Source organism: Giraffa tippelskirchi, chromosome 4, assembly GCF_054371585.1.
Source record: "Giraffa tippelskirchi isolate mGirTip1 chromosome 4, T2T-mGirTip1v1.2.pri, whole genome shotgun sequence".
Taxonomy (NCBI): domain Eukaryota; kingdom Metazoa; phylum Chordata; class Mammalia; order Artiodactyla; family Giraffidae; genus Giraffa; species Giraffa tippelskirchi.
The window spans coordinates 83300273-83313670 of NC_137278.1; the positions used below are offsets into that span (position 1 = coordinate 83300273).

Sequence of the window (13398 nt, forward strand, 5' to 3'; positions counted from 1 at the left end):
TTGCACTGTTTGATTATGCTTTGTTTCCCATTTAACTTTCTATTAGTAAACTTGGTGCTGAGACAAAAGGATTTTTGTGCTACTAATGTACACTGTGGTCTAGTTTCCAGAATATTTTAAATAATTGCTCTTATATTGGCTTAAAATTGTGAACCAGAAACCTTTTGGGACCTTTCACTTAATCTGAGCTGTTTCCAAGCCTATTGCTTTTGCTACCATTTCCAGTAGAATTTTTCCACCCTCCTCTTTTTTTCCCCAGGTAATCCTTGTGAAAACTTTGTAGGTAACCAGGTGCATTTAGCTGTACTGTTCTTGCAAATTAGACTCCTTCCTGTAGCTCCATGCCATCTTTCATTCTCATCTTCTTCACCATCTTCAAAGGCATTTAGATTCCCCTCTGCACATAGGACTGTGCTAGACTCTAGGCAAACAATTTAATGGAAATGAATCCTGCCCCCTGGGGACTTCATGTCTATGTTGATCAGAAAAACCTGATGGCTATAACAAATAACCTCCAAATCTCAGCAAGTTAACACAATAGAAGCTCTTTTTTCATTTATTTCACAATCTAGCAGAAGTTGGTAGGGGCTGGAGTCCATGCATGCATTTAGGGATCCACATTGCATCCATTTAGTACCACCTGCATCCCGTAAGGCTTCAGAGGCTTCTACTGCAAGCCCTGACTCCAGCCAGCAGAAAGGAGGAAAGACAGCATGGATGGAGCACACAAGAGGTTTTTAAGAGATCAGGTCTGGAATTTACAGTCTTATCTAACTAGTCAAAATAATAAATAACCCTAGCTAGTCAAAATAATTGTTCCTGTATTTGCTGTTGTTGTTGTTTAGTAACTAAGTTGTGCCTGACTCTGCGACCACATGGACTGTAGCCCACCAAAATCCTCTGTCCATGAGATTCTCCAGGCAATAACATCAAAGTGGGTTGCCATTTCTTTCTCCAGGGGATATTCTCGATCCAGAGATCTAACCCGTGTCTCCCGCATATCCTGAATTGCAGGTAAATTCCTTGCCACTGAGCCACCAGAAAAACCCCTGCTATATACTAGTAGGCATATGGCAAATCTGATTTGATCAAGTCATAGAATCTCAGTGAAGGGTGTATATAAAATATAATTTTTGAAGTTTCCTGTAAATATAATAGTTAAATAAAACTTGAAAAAATGACCTGATAGCCTGAGTAGGGAAGCAAAGTTAATGGCAGAGACAGAATGTCAAGGGTAGAAAAGATATTTTAGATCATCTTAATTTAACAAAGCATTTGGAAGAGGAAAATAAAGGCACAGAGAGACAAATCAAATAGTCAAATATTCAGACAAAATAAACAATATTTGCCTCAAAATGAAAGGTTTATTATTCTTAATCCAATACTTTTGTCCCAGATTATTCTTAGAACATTTTTTTTCCTGTGAATTGAAGAGAGGGGGAGAATTCAGGCATAGATGTAGTAACAACCCTATAGTAAATTTATGTAACACATCCCAGGACTATTAATCTTAATTTTCTGGTTAATTCCTAATCCGTTATCTACAATTTCCCTATATACTACACAAACACACATTCACACACACAAACATCTTGCCCTTTTCTCCTCAACATGCTATCCACAGTCTTCCAAGATGAGTAGGATGAAACTCAATAAATTAAGTAGCCTGAAAAAGTTTCATGGCCAACAATTGGCAAAGTCTGACTTGAAACCTCCATTGATCTGATAGCAAAGCTCAAGCTCTTTCCATTACATTCTGGTGCTTTCTTCTCCGAGGAGTGGGAAAGCCCCTGAGAAAGGTAAGAGAAGGAATATCTAGAAGCAGTCAGCTGAGTGAGTGAAAAATATTTCTCAGGGCACCAAAGAATAGTTTGCAAAATATTGTTTATTGCAAAATATTTCTCAGGGCACCAAAGAATTATAGTTTATGCCCATAAATTTCTATAGAGCTGCAGTTCTTAAGTGAGTGAATCTGAGGTGCAGTGGGCTTTCTGTCTGTAGTTTTAGGATCTATCCTTTGGAAAAAGGATTTAAATTGCTTATTTTATTCCCTTGGCTAACTTTTTGCATGATCAAAATATTCAGTTAAATGATATGTTAATTTGGTGAGACCATGGCACTCTGTCTTGCTTCAGCCCTCAATGTATGTAATAGTATCATTGACCATTGACTGTATCCTTCCTCTGTGCCTAGTAGTATAATACATTACATTTATTATTTCTATTTCACACCACAACTTTGGCAAGGAAATATCTCCATTTTACAAAAGAGGAGTCTAAGGCCCTTTTACCTGTCCCATACCTCCAAGGTCAAATGTAAAATTGATACAATTTATAAGATGTAATTAGTATAAAAACATATTTATATTAAATAGCACTGTCAAAGGTAAACGTGTCTCTTATAATGGATTTTTATCACCATTTCATTTCATACACTTGTGCAATCATTTCTGGGTATAATATAGCAAAATGTCTACTAAGTTAGAGAGTGAAGTGAAGTCGCTCAGTCATGTCTGACCCTTTGCGACTCCATGGACTGTCGCCTACCAGGTGCCTCAGGAGGCAGTCCATGGAGTTTTTCAGGCAACAGTACTGGAGTGGGTTGCCATTTCCTTCTCCAGGGGATCTTCCCAACCCAGGGATCGAACCTGGGTCTCCCACATTGCGGGCAGACGCTTTACCATCTGAGCCACAGGGAAGCCCAAGTTAGAGAGAGACCTTTTCAATAATCTATTTAGTTACTGCAAACCTAGTAGAAATATAAAGATGGAAATGAACTGCAGTTGTACTTGTGGAATTCTTCACCTTTCTGTTCTTCCCTCCATTTCCTCTTGATGTTGAAACTGTGGTTTCCTGGTTTTCATAGTGTCTCTGTGAGTCCACTCTGACCCACCTGATGGTCCCTGGTGATACAAAGAGACCACACAGAGGGACCCTGAGGCAATAGCTCTTTCACTTCCAAGTGAAGGCCTTAACAACACCTAGTTGGACTCAGGTCTTTGGTCCATTAGCATTGAATATAAGGCCCTTTGCCTTCTCCTTACCAACCAGAACTCCATCAGTTATCAGTGGAACTGAATAAAGATCATAACTGATCCCCCCACTCTCCTTACTGGGTCTATATTGTTAAAATCAGCTCTGAATCCACAAGTCTGTTGATTCATTTATGCATTGAGAATGCAGAGTCTTAGCCACTGGACCACCATGGAAGTCCCTTGTTGATTCATTTATATCTACAAATACTTCTCTCTTTGGCAGAGTATTAGTTGACAGGACTTCCTGTATGATGAGGATGATGATTTGCAAAATGCTCTTCATGCTCATATGTATATCACTGTTGTTTACCATTGGGAAGTAATGGAGGGCACTCTTCCCAGTCCAGTGTCAAATAGAAATAAAACAATCTATTCTAATGAAATGTAGACTATTATTTTGTTTTGCCTCCCAGTCAACTATTCAGGCTGAGTTAATTTCTTACTAATAACAGCTGATGTAATGTCTTCAGTATTTCATTGGCACAACTGTAAAAGGGAACACACCAAATGAGAGAAATTAAACAAGGCATAACCAAGTTGACTGTTTTAAGTGCTTTAATGAAACTGTCTAATATATGTAAGTTGGAATCAAGCTCTATACAGTAGTGAAACACGTATATTCTATTCCTTTAGAATTATTTAGCAAAAAATGAAGCTGCAGTTCAGGAAAAACATAATGGCTGCTTCCCATTTAATGACTAACATTCTTCTCCATTCCCCATGGTGTGGCTCATGCTTATAAATATTAAAAATCTGGTAAAACCAAGCATAATCAGCCAACACTTACTCAGCTTCTACCGAGTACCAATCATGTGAAATGCTAAGGAAATGAATTAGACACAGTCCCTGTCCTCTTTAAAAGCAAGAAAGAGGTAAATAGAGACTTTATACATCAATAGAAATTCATAAAGCTACAGAGAGGGAGTGATTAACCATAGACACTGGAATTTGAAGATTGGATAGGATTTCACCTAGAAGAAGGGCAATTGATTACATTATTTATGCAAGAAGTACAGAATCTATAGAGGCATAATGGTGAACCAACAGGGTATGTTCAGGAAACTCTAAATATTAGCTTTCTGTTTTTTAAAGTTATGAAAAATATTTATACAATGCATATTTTAAAATAAATAAAAATTTGGACTGAGAAGACATAAACCTATAAGCATAGTTATTTTAAAACTTCTGTTTTAATAATTAATAGGAACAAAGAACAGTCTCTTGGGATATAGATACTTGAAAAACTTCTCAAGTTAACCAACGTGACTTAATTGACATTTCTAAAACACTATACTTAACAGAAAGCGCTTTCAGTTGCAGTGTACATAGAACTTCCATCAAAATAAACCATATGAAGATAGCTTCTTTTAATTGCTAGAGGGAAAAGGGCTGAAGTGAGTGTGGAAATATGGTAGGAAACATTGCTGAAGAGGTAACCAGAGACTAGATGGTATGGAGACAGAATTCACTGGGTACTCAGCATTATGTTAGGTACTGTGTGGGATACAAAAACGTCTTAAGACTTTTTGCTGCTCTTAAAGAATTTATGATCAAATTGAGATGAGAAACCAACACACATGAAGAAATTAAGACATAATTAAAAAATCAATGATGAGTTACTGACTCTAAGTGCAGTTGGGATTCAAAGAAGGTACAGAGATCAATACAGTCTGGAATAATCAAGGAATTAAGAGAAAGTTGAATTTGAGCTGCTCCTTGAAGAATGGGAAGACTTAGCTCAATAGCTCTTAACCAACCAGTACTACCCCCTAGCGGACATTTGGAAAGGTGTAGGTTGATTTTCAGATGTCACGTGGGAAGGTGAGAGGGTCATTTTAGGAACTGCTTTGCGATGCATAGAAGAGACCTACTCAACGAAGAATTGTCCTTCTGAAAAGTCTAGTAGTGCTCCCATCCAGAAGCACTAACTACATAAGTAGGGGGCAGAGAGAGTAGATTCCAAATGGTGAAAACAAAACAAATATAAGAATGATGGAGATGTATCACTCTGGGTCATTAAAAGATTAATTCAATAATTCAGAAATAAATCCTATTCAGTTTTAAAAATTGATTAACTTTTGCAACTTATATCAGAAATTACATGGTTAAATAGGTGTTTTATGGGATTGCAATCTCAAATATCATTAGGGATTAGAAAGTAGAAACAGTACGTTGGGGATTTAACCAGCACTCATCCCTCAGTCCCATCGCTTCCCTGGTGGCTCAGACGGTAAAGCGTCTGCCTACAATGCGGGAGACCCGGATTCAATCCCTGGGTTGAGAAGATCTCCTGGAGAAGGAAATGGCAACCCACTCCAGTATTCTTGCCTGGAAAATCCCATGGATGGAGGAGCCTACTAGGCTACAGTTCATGGGGTTGCAAAGAGTCGGACACGACTGAGCAATTTCACTTCACTTCACTTCATCCCTCAGTGCTGCAAAGTCATTCTGGATGCACGCAGCTCAGCACTGTGGCTGTATTATCCCCTCTCCAAGCAGTATGTGCCCATTTGCTGTTTCTGACCATCCACCAGGGGGTGCATCAAACTTCTAAGTCAACTGCCTGTGTCATTCTTCTGAACTTATGGCTTCTGCCTGCTCTTGGCTTCTGTTTACTGCTTTTACTGTTTACTCTCAGATTTCTCCTGCATTCCTAACTACCATATATCTACACCTCCCTTTCAAATGCCCCAAGATTGGGTATCTGATCACTTTGTTCCATGGCTCCGTCCCTGACAGGCAGGCCCTTAGGCTCCATGGGCTTGTGGGTCATTGGCTGACTTGTGGTTTGCTTGCTCTAGAGCCTCTACAGTCAGGTCATCCCCCATCAGTTTGCTGTGAAGGATCAAGATGGTCATAAGCACAGGGGAACTCATGTAAAAATGACAGGGCCACAGCCTTATCAACAAAGGCAATGGCTTTTCAAAAAGGACTCTGGCTATGCTGAAATAAGGTTCAATGAAAGTGGAATTACAGGATCTGCTACTCACAGTTGCAGTTAAAAAAAATCAAATGCCAACTTTGCTGAGCACACAGCATGGAATAAACTGTTCACCATTTAGAACTCTTCCATCACATTTATGCATATAGATTGTGGTCACTTTCAAGTTCAGGTGACACTACTTTCAAATATAAGGGTCATGCATTTACTGTCATTTCAAAGTCAACAACTACAAAATTTATCTCATAGATTTCTACCAACACTAAATTGCCCTCCAAACTTCTCTATTTCCAACCATCATAGTAGGAATTTTATAGGGAGTATAGAATTAATTATTGAGGGAAATATATCATGGCTGTGAATTACAAGTATTCTAGGTTCCACTTACTAAGAGTGCCCCCAGGTCAAGCCTGATGGGAAAGAAATACCTTAATAACCACATAAAACAAATTTTATAACCTGACGGCCTGCCAGCCAAATTGGGCCGAGAATGTTTTTCATTTTGATGAACACTGTATATTATAAATATTTGAATTAGAATGGCATGTGAATTAGGATTTCAGTGGCCTCAACCAGTCCAGAAAGGTGTAGCTAAAGGAGAAGCCATAAACAAGTACCAATTTGCAGGAGATGAAGTACAAGTATATAACACTAGACAAGGCCAGGTGATGAGGTCAGGTGGGTGACATTTTATTTGGCCTATGATTTTAAATGCTAACACTTCACTCCTTTTAAGGTGATCATGCTCATCAGCCACTGTCTGACACCTACAGTCACACACTGTCTCTTTCGCCTGCATGTAAGCCTGGTCCAGTGGGAAAAATAAATGTGCACTTAGAAGTCTAATTAAAATACACACTATCAGCAACACAGTACTGAAAGCCCCATTAAGCATCTTATGAATGCCCAAGAGTGCCCTTGACCATGTTTGGAGTGACACATTTTGTCTTGGTTGGTGAAAATTAGGATCAGGCCCAGGACACTGGAGAATATGCACTGCATCCCATATGGCCTGGTGTGTAGGTAGATTGCTCCCTGGGTGCCTGAAACTCAGTGAAAAAGCTTTGGGTAGGAATTAGAGGAAAATGATGGAGAATGCAAATTAGCACACTATGGATGTATCTGTATCATGTATGGCTACATTATGGATTGGATTCAACTGTCAGATGGCTATGTATTATTCATGATCAAATTCAGGGTAAAGATACCAGATGGCAAAGGCATATTCATGGTCAGATCTTAGTTGTTAGATTAATTATAAATCTACATAAGAATTGGATAATAATAATTTAGACTGCTCTCAAAAGGATACTCTGTAGGTCATCTAATCAAAAGTATTTTTAAAATAAGGCATATAGGTTATTAGGTGACAGTAAACATTTTATGTGGCCATAAGTTATTTTCCAAAAAGACTTTCCAGTAACATAAAACTTTTTTCAGATTTCACTAACCTGTGGCTTTGGTCTTAATGTTTGATAGAGCTGGTCGTAACAGTGCCATTTTGTTAAAGGATTGCAGATGATTTACATGAACCAGAATGTCAAGGGACCAGCAAAACTGTAGACAAGAAAAATGTTTTGTCTGCGTAGCTACGAATCATGTACTCATATACTCATGTACTCATCATGTACAAAATGGCTCTGTGATTTCAGGTTCTGTGTAAGTGTCATCAGCATTATGTGGGCTGGACATTTTCTATTGGTCCCTTTGGATTCCCTCTCTATCCTTCCACACCTTGCTTTGTGCCCAGTGAGGATGACCTGGAAGCCTTGCATCAGTGAGCTCACTTGTCCTCTAGATTTCAGCTGCTTGGCCAATGAAGGGTATCAGTGGGAGATGGGGTGGGGCAAAGTGGATATTCTGTTAAGTCCCTCCCTGTATTATTTCCTCTGCAAAGGACACTGCTCCTGTTGGGGGGTCCTCTCCACACAACTGTCTTTCTGAATTCTGGAAGCTTCATAGATGGTTGTGGTTTTCTGTTGTTACCAGCCTTGGGGCTGTTCAATATTATCCTTTGTGGTTTCTCTATATTCTGCCCACAGCTTTGTGAATGGTTCTTGTATTAAGTTCTTCTTAAATATCCACTTTGAGTGTGCACCTGTTACCTTCTGTGATCCAGACTGAAATACAGTTGACCCTGGAACAACACAGGGTTGAACTGTGATGGTTCGTCCACATGTCAAGGATATTTTTCAGTAGTAAATGCTATAATACTGCATGCTCTGCCATTTGTTGAATCCATGGGACCATGTATATGAAGGACTGATCATAAATTATACAAGCATTTTTGACTGTGTGAAGGGTTGCTACCCCTAACCCTCAAGATGTTCAGGGGTAAACTGTACATTCTAAACCCAGAATCAGAGAATCAAACAACATTTTAACTGAAAATAATGGACATGATCTGTTCAATCTTTCTCATTTTACTGATGAAGAAACTGAGCTGGAGGAATGTCAAGGGATTTTCCCAAAGTTACCAGATACTTTGTCACAGTCTGGAGGACCAGAACCCAGACCTTCTGCATATCTTTAGTGCATTTTCCCAATTGAATCCTCTGCAGAAGGTCTTGGGCATCAGTAGGTGCCCACTGAAGGTGTCCCACAGTAGGTATCCACTGAAGGTGTCTGTCTGGGACAGTTAACCCCAGGGAATTGGCCAGGAGGAATATTTTTCTACCTACAGAAGCTTCTGGTCAAAATGTTGACAGCAGCTCCAGGAAGGGACTCAGTAAGGAGGATGAAGCTACTGAAAATCCAGCAATCCGTAGAGTAGTTTCCAGAGATCCTAGCTAAACTCAGCTCCCAGAATTATACTCCAGTCTGAAGGGATAATAAAGGGGAAATTGAACCAAGTGGAGCTTCTAACACTCAGTGCCCAGGTGTTCTCCACAGACAGGTGGAGGGGATGGGCAGGGGAGTGGTTGCGTTAGGTGAGGAAGGTGTTACTATATAGGTATGAGAAAACAGAGGCACGAGTAACATAAATACCATGAATTAAATGGCCAAGAACTGCACAGTGGTTTTCCATTCACTATTTTATATACTCTCAGCCATAATCCTCATTTCACAGATAAGAACATTTATGCAAACAAGAAGTTATACCTATAGTGAATGGGGAAAAAAGCCCCAGAGGAGACACAGAGTTCAAGACACATGGAGAACACAGTTATGGTGGCAAAAAAAGATCACAGAATGTTTGTTGTTGCCCATCACTGAGTCAGGTGCTGAGAATGAATGAGAACCGAAGATCAAGAAAGAAGCACTATGACTTAGAGAGACTTAGCTGCTGGCACGGTGTCTGTACCTTATGGGCTCTGGGGCTGTGGGCATAGGAGAGTGTGCAGATGACTAGGATTTAGCTTAAAGTGTTATGATGGGGAAGTACAGGGTTCCATGGGGACCCAGTGGAGGGGCAAGCATCACAGTCTGGTGAGAGAACAGGGCAATGAAGGTTTCACAGAGAAGTGACCTGTGAGTCTTACGAGGGATGAATAGGAATTGGCAGATTAAGTGGGAGGAAAATGTGGTTCAGGTAGTGTAACATGTGCAAAGGCCTGCTGTTAAGAGAATTCCTGGCAAAGAGGTTCACTGGAGTTGATCATAGTAGTTAGAGGGAATTAGAAGGCTGAAAAGCTAAGTCAAAGTCATATAAGCTGAGTTTGTAAATCCTGTTAAGGAATTTGGATTTTTCCTCCCATCAGAGCATTAGGGAGACACTGAGAGTTTCAAATAGGGAGAGGAGGTGACCCAATTTCAGGGGTCACTGATCCTTGGTCAGAGTTTGCTGTCTGCTCTGGTTTTGTTGGATGAATGAAAAGACTGCTGTCTGTTTAGGGTGAGTCTCTAAGGCAGTCAGCATGAGGTTGACTCACACGGGCCCATGGGTGTTGTTAATGATCCCTGATTGAGAGCCAGGCCCTCCGGAGATCTCAGTAGTTCATGTCACTTACAGTGCTTGGCTGTTGTTTGTCAGTATATTTACACTTTTTGCCCAAATCCAAGTAATTTGTATTCACTTTTTCATCTTGCTTGCTTCAGAGTTTTGTCCTGTTTTGAAAAGAACCCAAGATACTGTTCAACAGAGATGGTGAATTTTCACTGTGTGATAGTATAAGTAACTGGCATTTCTTCTTAACCAACCTCTATGCTTTGTTTCCTTTGCATTTTCCATTCTATACATTCCAGCACTGAGCTGAGATAGTGGCTCAGGATATTTAGCTGCCTTGGATAGATCTGGAAAACTTGACTTTGAATTTGAATCTAGCCATGTGATATAATGGGCTTCCCTGGTGGCTCAGTGGTAAAGAATTCACCTGCAATGCAGATGTGGGTTCGATCTGATCCCTGGGTCCGGAAGACCCCCTGGAGAGGGAAATGGCAACCCACTCCAGTATTCTTGCCTGAGAATTCCCATGGACAGAGGAGCCTGGTGGATTACAGTACATGTGGTAGAAAAGAGTCAGACATGACTTAGCACTAAACAACAACAGCATGTGATATAATCAGACTTTGCTGAACTCTGAGACCCACAATGTTCATAAGAAAGGTATTTCCAGGCAGGAGGAAAGCAGGAGAGATTGCTTTGTAAAATGTGAATGAATACAGAGCTCAGACCTAGGCTGTATCTGCATGTTCAACTGTCTAGAGAAGTTACTTAAAATATGCTTACTGTATAAAAGAGGGAGGTGCTTGGCTATTCTTTATACCTGAAGTAAAATGTTCATGAAGTAATAGCTACTCTTAGCATGTTCATCATCTGCTTCCCTTTCCTTCCCTCTCCTTTTTTTTCCCCCAAGTCACTCTATTGAAAAAATATGCTGGTTACATAACACTAGCAGTTGGAGAAACATTGTTATAGAGGATTTAACCAAAATGTACTTTTCCTAGTCTCTTACTGTGGCAAAGAAACTATTTCTATCTGAACTATGAAGTTACTAAGTTCTACCTAATTGTTGGGGTGTCTGAAGATTGGTGAAGATTTCTGCAGAGACTCTTGCCTCATTGGAAAGGTAGCAATTTAATCTTTTTTGAAGCTCTATCTTTTCTTTTTTTGCACACATTGACACATTTTATTCTTTTTTTTCTTTTTAATTAGTTTATTTTCTGTTTTTAACTTTACAATATTGTATTTGTTTTGCCATACATTGACATTTTATTCTTAAGAGGAAAAAGTTTTAATTGCTGCTATTTTTCAGGGAGATAGTAATCTACCTAGTGTCACACAATGCAGTGTTGGAGATAAAACAAAATTCAGGTTTGACCAATTCCAAAGCCCACATTTTGGAACTTCCTGGTGGGCCAGTGGTTAAGATGGTGGTTACACTGCAGGGGGCACAGGTTCAATCCCTGGTTGGGGATCTAGAATACCACATGCTGTGTGGTGTGGCCAAGAAATAAAAACAAAAAAACTAAAAAACAAAGCCCATATCCTTTTACATCTTGCCTTCTGGTGAGTTATCTACTTTCCACCTTCCATGCATAGGCTTGAAACCTTATCTTTATGTGATTATGAGATGGAAAACTCTTGAATCCCACTGTATTCAGGAGGTATTTTGTACTGTTTGATAGCGATCTATGGGTTCCTTCCCACGAGGAATCTATTTTCAGTTCACATTCGAATCAGAGAGTTATTCCTCTCAATTGTTATGGTGGACATATTGCTGGTCACTAACTCTGAAACAGTTTGCTAGAATTCAGAATGCTGAGATCAGAGAGAGAGAGCTGCAGGACTAGGCACATAGAAAAAACTGCCATCCCTGTGTTCTAAAGTCATTAGAAGCACGAATTTTAAAGATTCTATTGAAAGGAGCTATTCCACTTAGCATTATTGTTAATTGTATCTTAGACTTCAAATAAGTAAATGAGTAGAGACTTGAGAATTTTTCATGTGCCATGATGGAAACATAAAAACCTTTTCAGTCCCAGCAGTTGTGGAGTAAAACCATGGAAATGAGGGAACCTGAGAAGAGGATTGGAACCATAAGGGCAAGAAGAAAATAAACCTGGGTGAACAGACCAGAACAAAGACATCTTTTCTTAGCTTTCTGGGCTAAGAGGTTTCTTCCAATTCCTTTTTTTTTTTTTTAAGATTTACTTATTTATTTTGGCTATACCAAGGTTTAGTTGCAGCATGTGGATTCTTTAGTTATGGCGCATAAATTCTTAGTTGCAGAGTCTTAGTCACTGGACCACCAGGGAAGTCCCTCCTCCAGTTCTTTAGTGAAGGAAGAATTAGACATTGATAGAACATCAGGGGCTTCCCAGGTGGTGCTAGTGGTAAAGAACACGTCTGCCAATGCAGGAGACTTAGACACAGGTTCGATCCCTGGGTTAGGAAGATCCCCTGGGGGAGGGCACAGCAACCCACTCCAGTATTCTTGCCTGGAGAATCCCATGGACAGAGGAGCCTGACAGGCTACAGTCCACAGTGTCATGCAGTCCTGGACATGACTGAAGCGACTTAGCACACACCCCAGGAGAACCTCAGTGTAGGTGCTGGTTATGTCTGTTCATACTTTAAATGAGTGAGCCTTCAGTATCACATGCCTCTCCTTCTGCATGGTGGACTCAGCTTTTCTCCCAAGTTATTTGTGTAGCATTTATAAATCATAAGTCTATGATCCAAACTAAAACAGACAAACCGATTCTGAACAGATGCTGTCTTGTTCTAGATGAGTATAGGTTGTCCTTGGCAATCAACAACTCTAACTTTATAAAATTTCCCTTCTTATTGTCGTCTGAACATATTTGTACCCCTACAATTCATGTTGAAATCCTAATCTCCAGAAGTGGTGGTTTGTAGGGGTGTCTTTGCGGGGTACTTCAGTGAAACTCTCATGGTTGGGAGTGGTGCCTTGTAAGACTCCAGAGAGAGCCCTACCACCTTCTGCTATGTGAGGACACAGTGAGAGTGTGTGACCCGGGCAAGGATCCCTACCTACCGATGCATGGACTTCCAGCCTCTAGAACTATAAACAGTCAGTTTCTGTTGTTTATAAGCTACCTAGTCTCTGATGATTTTTCACAGCACCCAGACTAAGATACTTACCTTAGAACTTGAATTATTGGAGATTCTCAGCATCAGCCTTCAGGAGGGAAACTCATAAATGTACATTCTCCATGCTTGTTCTCTGCAACATTGTGAAGTGGGCATTGTGTGTTTGCTTGCTAGGTCTCCTTGTTCTCTTTCTCCAGGAATCTCTTTCCTTTCAGCCTTACCTTTCTGAGGAGCCCAATTCTTGAGCTACTTTTTCCTGTGTGCTGGCTTTTGACTATTATTTTCCTCCAAAAGCATAGCTGTGTGTATTGTAGTGTCTCAGAACTAGGGTTAATCTCTTTAGAATTTTTGCAAAGATATTCATACATTTAGAATAACATTTCTTCTGGAAAACATCTTCACTTTAACGGAGGCCTTCTATGCCCT

General features: G+C 40.0%; 1 long non-coding RNA gene across 1 annotated transcript in view; it reads left to right on the top strand.

Moving 5' to 3' along the window:
• The window catches only part of LOC145547236 (uncharacterized), a 190926-nt gene that overhangs the window by 147357 nt on the left and 30171 nt on the right, over nt 1-13398 (top strand). The gene's annotated exons all lie outside the window — the stretch shown is intronic.